Here is a 14,987-nt window from a genome sequence, read left to right on the forward strand (position 1 = left end):
TGTTTTTAATCTCTTGACAGCCTTACTTATTAGATACAACCTAGTAAATTAACAACATTAGAAAATCTTGCACCCTAGAGAATTACTTTGCTTCTGACCACATAGCAGTAAGTTTTCAGCCTCAGTCCGGTCTTGTCTTCATTGCTTAAAAAAAAAGGTGCATTTTTTACCTCAAGGTAACTAATACATGTAAGCTATCCCGATGTACAAGGCACTTTAGTTTTACCATAAGGTAAACCGGGCAGGAGTATAGTGCTAACTTTGGTGAGTTTACCTTATAGTAAAACTGAAGTGCCTTGTCTTCACTGTGCTGTTACCTCAGGATAGCTCACACACATTAGTTGCTTATGATAAAAAATACATTCTGTTCAGTAGTGACGACAAGGCCTCAGTCTACATCACAGAGTTCAACTTTGGCTTTCTTTGTCAAACCCTCTCTTGTAACTGCAGAATCTCTTTATTACAGTCACAGTAGGGTACTGTGCTTAGGTGTGAAAATCCATCATTTGCATGTCATTTTCTAAATATAATACCCTTATATAATTAGCATTTACAGTCTTTGTAAATAAGTTCCTATCCACAAACCACAGCAACTTCCTTTTCATTTGGTGGTCTAAGTGAGCCCATCAAAGTTTGCTAGTTCATTCCAAAAAGTTATTTTGATGCTGGGTAAAGAGTTTAACTTTTAAGTTCAGAACAAAAGTCTCTTGCTGACAACAAAATAAGAGTTCTTCTCACATACAGGCAGTACACCTATTTTATAGTATACCTGGAACTATACTGGCAGTGTGCTCTTTCACTAGCCAGTGAAGGGAAACAAACTCCACCCAAAAAAGTCCTTTTTAAGGCCCATTCCTCGGGGAACCATTTATTGTTTTATTATAAAGGATATGAACAACACTAAATAAAGTAACTCAACTGCAAAATACTGTTCAATATTCCCAAAGACTTTTCTATGTTTCATCAGCCGTGCCAAAGAGGACTCCTTCCCCCTGTGACCCAGCTTCTCTCTCATGTACCCGGTCCAGCCACATGTTATGCAGGGATCCCTTAACGTTTTCCAGGCTGCCACTTTACATTATCACCGCGGCCTATGCTACTTCCATTGCAGTATCTTTTGGGGTGGGGATCTCTGCTTTCCCTCTACTTTGTAATAAGGCTCAGGGATACCAAACAGTAGTTAAACCCCAACTCATCATCACAATCCAATTCAGTTTTTCTTGATTAAAAGGTTTATTTCAGGGGGGAAAAGAATATCAAATTAAAAGGTAAGAAATATCTACTATGTAATTTTAGTAATTACGCAAAAAGAAAAGGAGTACTGGTGGCACCTTAGAGATTAACAAATTTATTTGAGCATAAGCTTTCGTGAGCACAGCTCACTTCATCGGATGCATTCAGTGGAAAATACAGTGGGGAGATTTATATACATAGAGAACATGAAACTATGGGTGTTACCATACACCCTGTTACGAGAGTGATCAGGTAAGGTGAGCTATTACCAGCAGGAGAGCGGGGTGTGCGGAAAAACCGTTTGTAGTCATAATCAAGGTGCGCCATTTCCAGCAGTTGACAAGAACATCTGAGGAACACTGGGTGGGGGGAATAAACATGGGGAAATAGTTTTACTTTGTGTAATGACCCATCCACTCCCAGTCTTTATTCAAGCCTAAGTTAATTGTATCCAGTTTGCAAATTAATTCCAATTCAGCAGTCTCTCATTGGAGTCTGTTTTTGAAGTTTTTTTTGTTGAAGAATTGCCACTTTTAGGTCTATAATTGAGTGACCAAAGAGATTGAAGTGTTCTCCAACTGGTTTTTGAACGTTACAAATCTTGAAGTCTGATTTGTGTCCATTTATTCTTTTACGTAGAGGCTGTCCAGTTTGGCCAATGTACATGGCAGAGGAGCATTGCTGGCACATGATGGCATATATCACATTGGTAGATGTGCAGGTGAACGAGCCTCTGATAGCATGGCTGATGAGATTAGGCCCTATAATGGTGTCCCCTGAACAGAAATGTGGACACAGTTGGCAATGGGCTTTGTTGCAAGGATAGGTTCCTGGGTTAGTGGTTCTGTTGAGTGGTGTGCGGTTGCTGGTGAGTATTTGCTTCAGGCTGCGGGGCTATCTGTAATCAAGGACTGGCCTGTCTCCCAAGATCTGTGAGAGTGATGAGTCATCCTTCAGGATAGGTTGTAGATCCTTGATGATACGCTGGAGAGGTTTTAGTTGGGGGCTGAAGGTGATGGCTAGTGGCGTTCTGTTATTTCCTTTGTAGGGCCTGTCCTGTAGTAGGTGACTTCTGGGTACTCTTCTGGCTCTGTCAATCTGTTTCTTCACTTCAGCAGGTGGGTATTGTAGTTGTAAGAACGCTTAATAGAGATCTTATAGGTCTTTGTCTCTGTCTGAGGGGTTGGAGCAAATGCAGTTGTATCGTAGAGCTTGGCTGAAGACAATGGATCGTGTGGTGTGGTCTGGATGAAAGCTGGAGGCATGTAGGTAGGCATATCAGTCAGTAGGTTTCCAGTATAAGGTGGTGTTATGTGACCATCACTTACCAGCACCGTAGTGTCCAGGATCTTTTGTGTGGACTGCTCCAGGCTGAGGTTGATGGTGGGATGGAAATTGTTGAAATCGTGGTGGAATTCCTCAAGGGCTTCTTTTCCATGGGTCCAGATGATGAAGATGTCATCAATGTAGAGTGGGGGCCCCACTGTTCCTCAGACGTTCTTGTCAACTGCTGGAAATGGCGCACCTTGATTATCACTACAAAAAGTTTTCCTCCCCTCCCCACCCCCCCGGCTCTCCTGCTGGTAATAGCTCACCTTACCTGATCACTCTCATTACAGTGTGTATGGTAACACCCATTATTTCATGTTCTCTGTGTATATAAATCTCCCCATTGTATTTTCCACTGAATGCATCTGATGAAGTGAGCTGTAGCTCACGAAAGCTTATGCTCAAATATATTTGTTAGTCTCTAAGGTGTCACAAGTACTCCTTTTCTTCTTGCGGATACAGACTAACACGGCTGCTACTCTGAAACTTGTCATTTAATAATTATGTTACTCAATAGGCTAGAAACTTTAAATTACAAGTACGAAACACTACCCATGCCATGGCAGCAGAGATCTATCTTTGTCCCTTAGCTTGGAAAAAGCTACATTTCTTGTCAGTGATCCATATAGGTCCTTTGCCATTCTGGCCATGTGGAGTTTTGTGGCCAAGATGAGGGTAGTCAATAAATACTTACAGATGTAATTACAAAACTAAAATAGCTACCCCTATCTCTTCCGCAACACACACCCCCCCTTCTTCCTTGCCCCATATCTCTCTCTCTCATATACATACATACATACACACACACACCCTCCTCTCCCCCACCCTATCGAAGCTGTTCATATTGTTAAGACTGAAAGCTCTTTTAAGGGCAGGTACCAAGTCTACCTCTATATTATACAATGCTTAGGCCAGAAGAGTGCCAAATCTGACTGCAGCCTCCTGACACTATCATAACATAAAACAAAGGAGGAGGAGGAGAAGGAAGAAAGGAGGAGACAGAAGATATCCACTTTACTGTTAGCATTTGAGGCCATTCTCAGTCTTAATCAAACCTTTTTGATTAATGACTCAATTCTCTCCTGACTCTCTAAGGAACAATAAAATTATACACAATCCACATTTACCAGCTCAAACACAGCCTTGTTTCTCACACTTACCTCTTTGGGAGCTGTTTGGCCAAGAGAGAGACATAAAAGCACAGAAGTATAACCAAAGTATAAATCTGAACACAACAATCAAAACACTCAACCTACACAAATGAGAACAAACTGTCACAGCAAGGGAGTGTTGGCAGATGATATATTGCTATTACTACAGAACCTATTCAGGCTCCCGCTGCTCTCTACACTTTACAAGTATTAACATTACTTACAGATGTCTTGCAAAGGGAGAAAATGGGGCGTGTTCTTTTGACTTCTTTATGATGTATAAAAGCAACCCAAAGCACTGAGATTTTACTTTTTTTCACTCTTCTTTTACACTTTAGCAATATCAGGTTATAAACTCTGTTTTTGCTGGAGTTCTCCTTGGAAAACCAAAGAGCTAGAGTAGTTTTCTCAAAAAGAAAAGGAGTTCCTGCCATATGCGAAAGCTATACAAGGGAGGAAGTGACATCATCTGTAGTTCTTCACTCCCCACACAAGAGTACTCCTGGAAACACCTGCGGAAAAAAGACTGAACTGGGGGAAGTGCTGGACCCACGCAAAAGGGATTTCTAGCTTGTGTTTGAAGCATCTGGGGATTCCAAGCTGTAAAGCAAGTGCAGCTTGCCCCTTAAGAATCTGCAGCCTGCTTGTATCATCTCTTAGGGTGAGAATCTGCTAATTTATATCCAATCTATCTAGTATATTAAGCTTAGTTTGCATTTTTATTTGCGAGCTAATCTGCTTTGATCTGTTTGCTATCCCTTATAATCACTTAAAATCTATATTTTGTAGTTAATAAACTTTTTTGTTTTAATCTAAATCAGTGAGCTTTGACTGGAGTGTTTGGGAAAAATCTCTGCTTGGTTACCACAAATATGCATTGTTCTCTTCGCATTGAGGGAGAGGCAGACTGTGTATTAAACCTATATACTGGCCAGATTTGACCAGGGCAGGACAGTACTTCTCTGGGGTCCCAGGCTGGGAAGCTGGTGGTTAGAGAGCCAGCGTGTAACTACAGCTAGTTTTGTTGCTACCTGTATGAATGCTGGTGAAAGTGCAGGCGGGAGGGCTTTGCAGCTGGTCACAGCAGTACAGTGTGAGAGGGAGCCCAGGCTGGTGGATCAGGGGGATCAGTGGTACCCCAGTTCCAGGTGGCACCCCAAGGGGAACCCATCACAAGATCTTAAGATGTTTAAAGAAAAATGTGTTTGATTACATTCTGTCTGGCAAGGAATCGCCTATCAACAGTGTAAGTGTGAAACCTATACTACTTTATTGTTTTATCTTTATAGCCCCTACTTCTCTATTGTTTACCTGTATGGTTTCTGTCTGTTGCATAATTAATTTTGCAAGATTTAAATCAACTAAGGTGGTGGGGTATGACTGGGTAAAGAATTGTTTCATAATATGTTAGGACTGGTAAAAGAATTATTTTGTAATACTTTAGTAAAATGATTGGTTAAGGTATAGCTAAGCAGGACTCAAGTTTCACTGTATAAACTGGGGTCCAAAAGGAAGTTCTTTGGAACTAACTCCAGGACACAGCCCCAAGATCAGAGTTGCCTGACCTCAGCACCCTGCCAACTACATCATGCACAAGCTGGGTCCCCAGACAACCTGATCCTGACTGGCCAGCATGAAAAGTTCTTCTGCCTTATTGGGAGTGGCGAACACTGTGTGCTTAAAGTGTGTATTCTGTTTTGGTGACTGTTAATAGATACAGGTTAAGGATAGGTTTCAGAGTAGCAGCTGTGTTAGTCTGTATTCGCAAAAAGAAAAGGAGTACTAGTGGGCACCTCGGAGACTAACCAATTTATTTGAGCATAAGCTTTCGTGAGCTACAGCTCACTTCACTGGATGCAAGGTTAAGGATATTACTGTGTAAGGTTCTTTCACTGGTAAAAAACCCCGCAAACCCACAGAAGAGTATGCCCTGAGCCCTAGGAACTGGGTAAGGGTGGTACATAAATTAACCAGATTACGCCCTGAGCCTGAGGAATTGGGTAAGGTTAGGTGCCTTTTGCCCGGAGCCCTAGGAACTGGGAAAGGGTGGAAGTGCCTAAATCAACTGGGTTACACCTTGATCCCTAGGAATTGGGTAAAGATGGGTGCCATAGAGTGTGTGGGGGTAATATAACCAGTTACTGATCCAGGAGAGGACCTTCCTGCTTATCCCATGATTCCTTACTTTGCTTAAAAGCCTTTGGCAAGGGACCTTGACAAAGACTTCAGAAAATCCAACTACACTATATCCACTGGATCACCCTTCTCCACATGGTTACTGAACTTTCCTCAAAAAATTCTAATAGACTGGTGAGGCATGATTTCCCTTTACAAAAGCCATGTGGATTCTTCCCCAACATGTTTTGTTCATCGCTGTGTCTGCTATTTCTTTTCTTTATTACAGCCTCAATCAATTTGCCTGGTACTGAAGTTAGGCTTACCAGCCTGTAATTGCCAGGAGCACCTCTAGAGCCCTTTTTAAAAACTGGTGTTGCATTAGATACCTTCCAGCCATCTGCTACAGAGGCTGATTTAAGCAACAGAATACAGGCCACAGTTAGTAATCCCACCGTTTCATATTTGATTTCCTTCAGAAGTCTTGGGTGAATACTATCTGGTCTTGGAAACTCATTATTGTTTAATTTATCAATTTGTTCCAAAACCTCCTCTACTGGAACCTCAATCTGGGACTGTTCCTCAGATTTGTCATCTAAAAAGAATGGCATAGGTATGGGAATCTCCCTCACAGGCTTTGGAGTGTAGACCTATGCAAAGTTCTCTGCAAGGGCTTTGTGTTCCTGGGGTGCTTCTTTAGCACCTCGATCATCCAGTGGCCTCACTTATTGTTTAGCAGGCTTCCTAGTTCTGATATACTGAAAAAAATATTGCTGTTAGTTTGTGTGTCGTCAGCTAGTTGCTCTTCAAATTCATTTTTGGGTTGGTTAATTATGCTTTTACAACTGACTTTCCAGAGTTTATGTTCCTTTCTATTTTTCTCAGTAGCATTTCACTTCCAATTTTTAAGGAATGTCTTCTGTCTCTTTTACTCTATTTAGCCATGGTGGCATTTTTGGTCCTCTTCCTCTTTTGTTTTATTTGGAGTATGCCTATAGTTTGAGCATGAGTTATGAAGTTTTTAAAAAGTTTCTATGCAGCTTGCAGGCATTTCACTTCTGTGACTGTTTCTTTTAACTTCCATTTAACTAGCCTCCCCATTTTTTGTTTCATTTCCCTTTATGAAGTTAAATGCTACTGTGCTGGGTTTCTTTGGTATTTTCCCCCCTACAAGGATATTAACTTTAATTTCATTGTGGTTGTTATGACCAAGTGGTTCACCCATATTCACCTCTTGGACTAGATCCTGTGTGCCACTTAGGACTAAATCAAGAATTGCTTCTCCCTTGTGGGTTCAAAGACTAGCTGCTCCAAGAAGTAGTCATGAATGGTGTCTAGACATTTCATCTCTGAATCACATCCTGAGGTGACATGTTCCCAGTCAATATGGGGACAGCTGAAATCCCATTATCCGATTTTCTGTTTTTGTAGCCTCTCTAATCTCACTGAGCATTTCACATCACCATCACGAGGCAGGGGGTCACAAATATATTCTTACTGCTATACTCTTTTTATTCAAGCACAGAATTTCTAGCCATGGAGAGTCTATGGTACTGTTGATTCATTTAAGATTTTTACTAGATTTCACTCTATACTTTCTTTCACATGTAGTGCTCTCTCCCTCACTAGCACAACCTACTCTGTCAGGCCTTTATAATTTATAGGTATCTGATATTATCGTGTCCCACTGATTAAAATCATTCCACCAAGTGTCTTGTGATGCCTATTATATCAATATCCTCACTGAATATCAGGCACTCAAGTTCACTCATCTTAGTATTTAGACTTTTCATTTATATAAAAGCACTTACAAAATTTGTCAATATTTAGTTGTCTGCCTTCATGCAACGTAATGAACGGAACTCCCTTTCGTTTGACTGTTTCTCTTCAGTTCCTACCTGTACTTTATCAACTTCTATCCTTTCCTTTTTACTAGGATAGAGAGTATCCCCTTTAATAAATCCTCCTGAAGGGATATGTCTGTCTGAACCATGTGCATAGCCACACCTGCTGGTTTTCCCCCAGCCCTTAGTTTAAAAGCTCCTCTGCAACCTTTTTAATTTTACATGCCAACAGTCTGATTCCGTTTAGGTTTAGGTGGAGCCCATCCTTCCTGTATAGGCTCCTCGTTTTCCAAAAGGTTATCCAGCCCTAATAAACCCAAATCCCACCTCCCAACACCATCATCTTATCCACACGTTGACATCCTGCAGGTCTACTGGTCTAACTGGCCCTCTGTGTGCAACTGGAAGAATTTAAGGGAATGCTACCATGGATATCCTGGACTTTAGTCTCTTAACGAGCAGCCTAAATGTGGCCTTCTGGACCTCTCTTCTACCTTTCCCTATGTCACTGGTACCTACATGTACCACGACCACTGGCTCCTCCCCAGCATTGTACATAAGTCTGTCTAGATGTCTCAAGAGGCCTGCAACCTTCACATCTGGCAGGCAATTCACCATGCAATTCTCCCAGTCGTCACAAAACTATCTTTCCAACAATCGAATCCCGTTACTACCTATGTCTTCCTAATAACTGGGGTTTCCTCTCCAACAGGTGTATCCTCAGTGAGAGAGGATATCACAACATCATCTGGAAGGAGAGTCCCAACTATGGGATCATTTCCTTCCACTCCAGCTTGATGTGCTCCCTCTCCAAGACTTTCATCATCCTTGACAGCTCAGAGGCTGTCAGACTGGGAGTGGGACTACTCTACTGTGTCCCAAAAAGTCTCAGCTATGTACCTCTCTCTCTTTTAGTTCCTCCAGTTCAGCTAGCTTTGCCTCAAGAGCCCATACCCAGTCTCTAACGGCCATGAATTGCTTGCACTAAATGCACATATATGCTATCTGCCCTCAAGGAAAGTAATAATACATGCCGCAATCACTGCAATAAACTGGATAGCCCCCACTCTGCTGGACTTGTGCCTGTATTATTTTACTCTTGCAGGATTTTTTTGTTTGCTCTTTGAGTGTATGTTTTGGGGAGGGGGCAGTTATAGACCTAATTTTAGAGAAGGTTTATTAAGTATGTCTCACTGTCAGGCTCCCACTCTAAGTTCCCTCACAAAACTCCTGTTTGCTAGCTTCTCTATTCCGTTACATTCTAGCTTTTTAAACTCCTGTTCTCCCTGAGTTAGCCCTGCCTCCCAGTCCCAGGATTCTAAATGGACTAGGGATGAAAGGGTAGAGTCTCATTAGGAAGTTCTCAGTCTTGCCTAGCAGGTCACTAGGCTCAGCCCGCCCACCCGTGCATGCACACACACACGCAGACCACACTATAAACTTCAGTCAAGCAGGCACACAGCAAGCACACAACAACAAAAACAAACTAGCAGACAATAACTGACTCCAAGGGTCATGTAGTCACTTCTCCTTCACCTGGAGGATGTTAGGCAAATTGTCACATGGATATCAAACCAGCATTTTGTTGTGTATGATATGTAAAATATATGCATCCCATATAACATTTCAATGTGTTGGATTTTTTGTGAATGAATAAGCTTAACATTCAGCTTTACTGACTACTTTAAACTAACTCCTTTATCCACTAACAATCTTACCATATACATATTTAAGGATTTTGAGTTTTAGGATTTAAGCGAGAAAAAATGACAGAGACTGAAGGAAGTTGTTGCAATTTAGACAATGAGGACAAATGTAAAATTGTCTTTTGTTGGAAATGCAATTAACAATCATGGAATTCTTGCACCATAACAGAATAACTCTGAGTTGACAAAGTATAAACAAAACTGCAGAAACAAAGTTAAAAATTCTTTGTAGTACTGTACCAAGTGATTCATGAACAGCCATTTCTGCAGACATTTAAAAATAGTTTTTGTGAATTATTTTGATCTTTCATACATCTACATTATTTAAATTATGGAGGGGACCACCCAGTGACTTGGAAGAATCAGTTCATGAGTGGTTTCAGGTCTCCAGCTCCCATGGAGAAAGAAGCAAGAGATCTGAAGCCATACATGCATTTGGCTATAGGCAAGTCACAAAAGTGATACATTTGGGCTCACAGAAAAGAGTATGAGCACCTCTTGAGGGCCAAAGCATAGAGGAACACTGGTATCAGCTTCTTTACAGTTCTGAACTAATCAAGCTTCTTTAACACAAAAACCTTTTAAACTTGAGATGATTTGTAAATCTTCTTCAGGAAATATTAACCATCTCTAGAACACTCAGTAACGTCTCAGATTTTTTTAACTCAACATTAGAGACTTGAGAAACAAAGAATCTAAACATATACATATTTGCATGCATATCATAACTAGAATACAGTGGTTGCCAAAAGAGACTTCTTTGGATTACACTTACAGCTTTGTTATTGGAATGTCATTTTTCATGAGTCACACCTAAAAGTGGTTTGGGTTTTTTTTTTTTTGTTGTTGTTGTTTTTTTTTTGTTTTTGAGTTTTGCTATCATTAAAAAAAAAGAGGATAGATTCTCATACTAACAATCTTCTTGATACCTTTTTTCCTGGTCAAATAATTTTTTAAAAGCTGAACTCTGATCATTCAAATGTAGCATGTCAATAGCCCTCTGTGAGCTGTACATGCTTTGCAAAATAGGAAAAAAGGAATCTTAAAATCAAATTGTGGGAAATGAAATTCCAAAAACAGTTAAGGCAATGTCACATTGAAAAAAAGTCACAAAGAAATCATGAAATACTAAAGTTAAAGTTCTCACATGGACATGAATTGAGCTACACTTCACACTCGTAGCACTTTTTATTATTGTTATTCTTAGTAGAGTTGTTCAGTACAGTTACGTTTTATGCTACTATATGTGTAACACAAAGATACAACATATGCAATAGACTTAGTGTTCCTATGGAAACCTTACGTTTTGCATTTCCTGATATGTTGCAATTAACCACAATCTTAACACTGAATTACTGCAGATGTAGTAATATCTATATATGTACCAATTTAAAGCATTATGCAATAACATTCCCTATAGTTACTAAATAAACCTGCCTCTTTATATTAGCTCATAATTACCACATTTATAATTAAATTAAGCTGCAAGTTTTTACTAGAACTCCATTTCCCACAGCTATGCGTGGGAGTCAAAATACTTAATAGAAGCAACAAATTCAAGCGAAAGAGAAACAGTTTTTTGTTTTCGCTGCCTTTTTATAGGTTCCTATACCACCACGGATAACGAGCAAAGAGCTGGTCAGAAAACAGAGAACAAAATTTAGCAAGACGTTTTATCTATTTGACAAAATGCTGAGGTTTCCTAACCATCTCCACTAAGTGATTGAGTTAGTTAAAATATTGGCAGTAAGAAAGCTGTATTCCAAGAATGCATGCTAGTCTTTTCAGACATTGTGGGAATGCAGGATGAGGCAAGGAGGACAGGCACACCTCTGGCTTCCTTGTGACATCAGTCAGTGGGGAGCCTCTCTAGCTATGGGGTTGATTGGTAATTTTGGTCCCTGAATTAGGCTCTTGGATTGGCTGTCTGGGGTGCAGACCAACTGATAAAATGATCAAGCCTGGAAGAGAAGAGCTTCCCTCTTCCTGCTTTGCATTCTACCATGGAATTGCACATGCACCTTTGGACTTTGCAGATGTATACAGTCCACTGGGGCAGGTACTTTGAGTACTTGTGCAACTGGTTTGTGTGGTACTCTGTTGAATAGGCATGGAGTGGATTACCAATAAATTTTACAGGATTGTAGCTTTGGGTTATAGATCCTAGCAGCAGGGGTGTCAGATTCTCCTTTTCAGCAAGGTAGTGATGAGGTTACTGTTTTGGTCTCCCAAACCAAAAGTCAGGAGGGTTTGGGGCCAAAAACCAAAAACCAACAGCTTTTTCTGCAAATTAGGAATCAGCATACCCGGCTTAGAAAAGGGAGTTGGATTCACAAGCAAGCCTGATCCACCCTACAACAAAGTCATATGGTTTCCCAGTCAGTTGATTTTTCTGGTTTGCAGGCCAGACTAGGTCTTGGGAGTAATGCAGGCTCTGATAGGGCCTTTGTTTTAAGCAGCTGTGATGCCCTGTATTTCAGAATTCAAAATGAGGGAGGCAGGTCACAGATGGAGCATCTATCGCCTTCCCTCTTTGCCCTGCTTCCAATACACATTGCCCTGAGAAGTGATTCTATTATGGAATCAATAAAATTACAGCCACTTCTCAAAAATTCAGAAGTCTGCCCTCATTGACCCTTGCCATTTACAATTAAATTATTCATTTCAAATGCAAATATTTCTGTGTCCATGAATAAAATAAATGTTCTTTGAGGATCACCGCTTATTTACAGAATTGTATTACTGAAGCGTATTTCCACTTTCTCTCAGGGGAGTCGCTGGGGAAAAACTGATTTTAGAAAATATCCAGCCCTTAGTACACAATACAAGAGCAAAATTCATAAAACAAACTATCTTCCTTTGAAAGAATACAGCACATACAGTTTCTGGTGTGCCTATATTATTCTGTGGTGTTTGTTTAGGCTGCTTTTCATGCAACAATATTGAAAAACAACATTACCTAAAATCTGAAGGAAGATTGCTAAATGCAGCTATCTTGAGAGGAAGAAACAAGAATCTAAGTTCTAAAATATATAGTTTTGAAACTCAGGAAAATGCATAGGAAAGATATAAAAGGATGAGAAAACATTACCTCACTGCAACTACTATATTAGTTCCCTGATATAATTTTTTAGAGTCTCATTTTCAGCTCATTAATTCTCAAAATACAAAATGTACCATATGTATGTTTGCTAATAAGGCAAATGTCATTCTAGGATGTACTAACAGGAGTGTCATATTAGAGAGACAAGGTGGGTGAGGTAGTATCTTTTTTTGGTATGGCTCTACCAAATTCATGGTCCATTTTGGTCAATTTCACAGAAGTAAGGCTGGCATGGTATGGCTGCAGAGCCGGGCTGGAATCTGCAGCGGCCTGACGCAGGTAAGAGGTGGTCCCAGCTGAGATGGGGCTGGCCGAGGTGATGACCCAGCACCTTTCTCACCCACAGTGACTGGACTTTGGGTGCCCAGTCAATATATCTGACTGGACACTGTCAGGTCCCCTTTTCTACCAGACTTTCAGGTCAAAAAACTGGCTCCTGGCCACCCTACTAAAAAGAGCTGCATGGTAACTTAAAATCCTGGGCAATTATGCTATTTATAGCTTCTGAATAGGGCTATCAAGCAATAAAAAAAATTAAATGCAGTTAATCGCACTGTTAAACAATAATAGAATACCATCTATTTAAATATTTTTGGATGTTTTCTACATTTTCAGATATATTCATTTCAATTACAACACAGAATACAAAGTGTACGGTGCTCACTTTATATTTGATTACAAATATTTGCACTGTAAAAAACAAAATAGTATTTTTCAATTCCCCTATTGCAAGTATAGTCATGCAATCTCTATCATGAAAGTTGAATTTCCAAATGTAGAATCATGTAAAAACACCCTACATTCAAAAATAAAATGTAAAACAGTCTTGCTTCTTGTTCAGCCAATCACTCAAACACATTTGTTTACATTTGCAGGAGATAATACTGCCCACTTCTTTTTTACATCACCTGAAAGTGAGAAGAGGCATTCTGATGACACTGTTGTATCCAGCATCGCAAGATATTTACGTGCCAGATGCGCTAAAGATTAGTTTGTCCCTTCATGCTTCAACCACCATTCCAGAGGACATGCGTCCACGCTGATGACGGGTTCTGCTCAATAACGATCCAAAGCAGAGCGGACCGACAGATGTCCATTTTCATCATCGGAGTCAGATGCCACCAGCAGAAGGCTGATTTTCTTTTTTGGTGGTTTTGGTTCTGTAGTTTCCGCATCAGAGTGTTGCTCTTTTAAGACCTCTGGAAGCATGCTCCACACCTAGTCCCTCTCAGATTTTGGAAGGCACTTCAGATTCTTAAACCTTGGGTCGAGTGCTGTAGCTATCTTTAGAAGTCTCACATTGGTACCTTCTTTGCGTTTTGTCAAATCTGCTGTGAAAATGTTCTTAAAACAAACATGTGCTGTGTCATCATCCGAGACTGCTATGACATGAAATATACGGCAGAATGCAGGTAAAACAGAGCAGGAGACATACAATTCTCCCCCAAGGAGTTCAGCCACAAATTTAATTAACCCTTTTTTTTTTTTTAAACAAGCATAATAAGCATGGAAGCATGTCCTCCGGAATGGTGGCTGAAGCATGAAGGGGCATGAATGTTTAGCATATCTAGCACATAAATGCCTTGCAATGCTGGTAACAAAAGTGCCACTCAAACACCTGTTCTTACTTTCAGATGACATTGTAAATAATAAGCAGGCAGCATTATGTCCCGTAAATGTAAACAAACTTGTTTATGTTAACAATTGGCTGAACAAGAAGGACTTTTGTAAGTTGCACTTTCACAATAAAGATGGCACTACAGTAGTTGTATGAGGTGAATTAAACAATACTATTTCTTTTATCATTTTTAGAGTGCAAATATTTGTAATAAAAATATAAAATGAGTACTGCACACTTTGTATTCTGTGTTGTAATAGAAATTAATATATTTGAAAAAGTAGAAAAACATCCAAAAATATTTCATAAATTTCACTTGATATTCTATTGCTTAACAGTGCGATTAAAACTGCGGTTAATTTTTTTAATCGTGATTAATTTTTTTGAGTTAATCACGTGAGTTAACTGCAGTTAATCAACTGCCCTACCTCTGAACAAAAAGCAAAGCAGGCCTGCTTAGGCAGTCTGACCTGCTGGGGAATTCACAGCGTAGGCAGGGGATGGTGGAGCCTGGAAATACCCTGGTCAGGAGGGAGAGGCACGCTTGTCTCCACCCAAGAGAGGCAATGGCTGGGGAGCTATAAGTGAATGCCCTTGCTGAAGGTACCTGTATTCTCACGAGAGAGAATACAGGTGCAGCTGCCTTGAACAGGGGCACCCATCATTGAAAGGTTTTTAAAGAACAGGTTAGACAAACACATGTCACGGATGGTCTAGATATACTTAATCCTGCCTCAGCACGGGAGGACAGACCAAAAAAAAAAAAAAATGACCTCCTGAGGTTCCTTCCATCCTTACATATCTGATTCTCAAAGAAGAATATTGTGTTTTATGAAACTGTTGTAAAGCAAACCTTCAGGACTTTCTGTAACAATTCATTTTAAAGAA

At 40.2% G+C, this 14,987-nt stretch overlaps 1 protein-coding gene across 4 annotated transcripts in view; it reads right to left on the reverse strand.

The window, feature by feature from the left end:
• The window catches only part of LRCH1 (leucine rich repeats and calponin homology domain containing 1), a 252,422-nt gene that overhangs the window by 183,457 nt on the left and 53,978 nt on the right, over positions 1-14,987 (reverse strand). The gene's annotated exons all lie outside the window — the stretch shown is intronic.

This window comes from Natator depressus, chromosome 1 (genome assembly GCF_965152275.1).
Source record: "Natator depressus isolate rNatDep1 chromosome 1, rNatDep2.hap1, whole genome shotgun sequence".
NCBI lineage: Eukaryota > Metazoa > Chordata > Testudines > Cheloniidae > Natator > Natator depressus.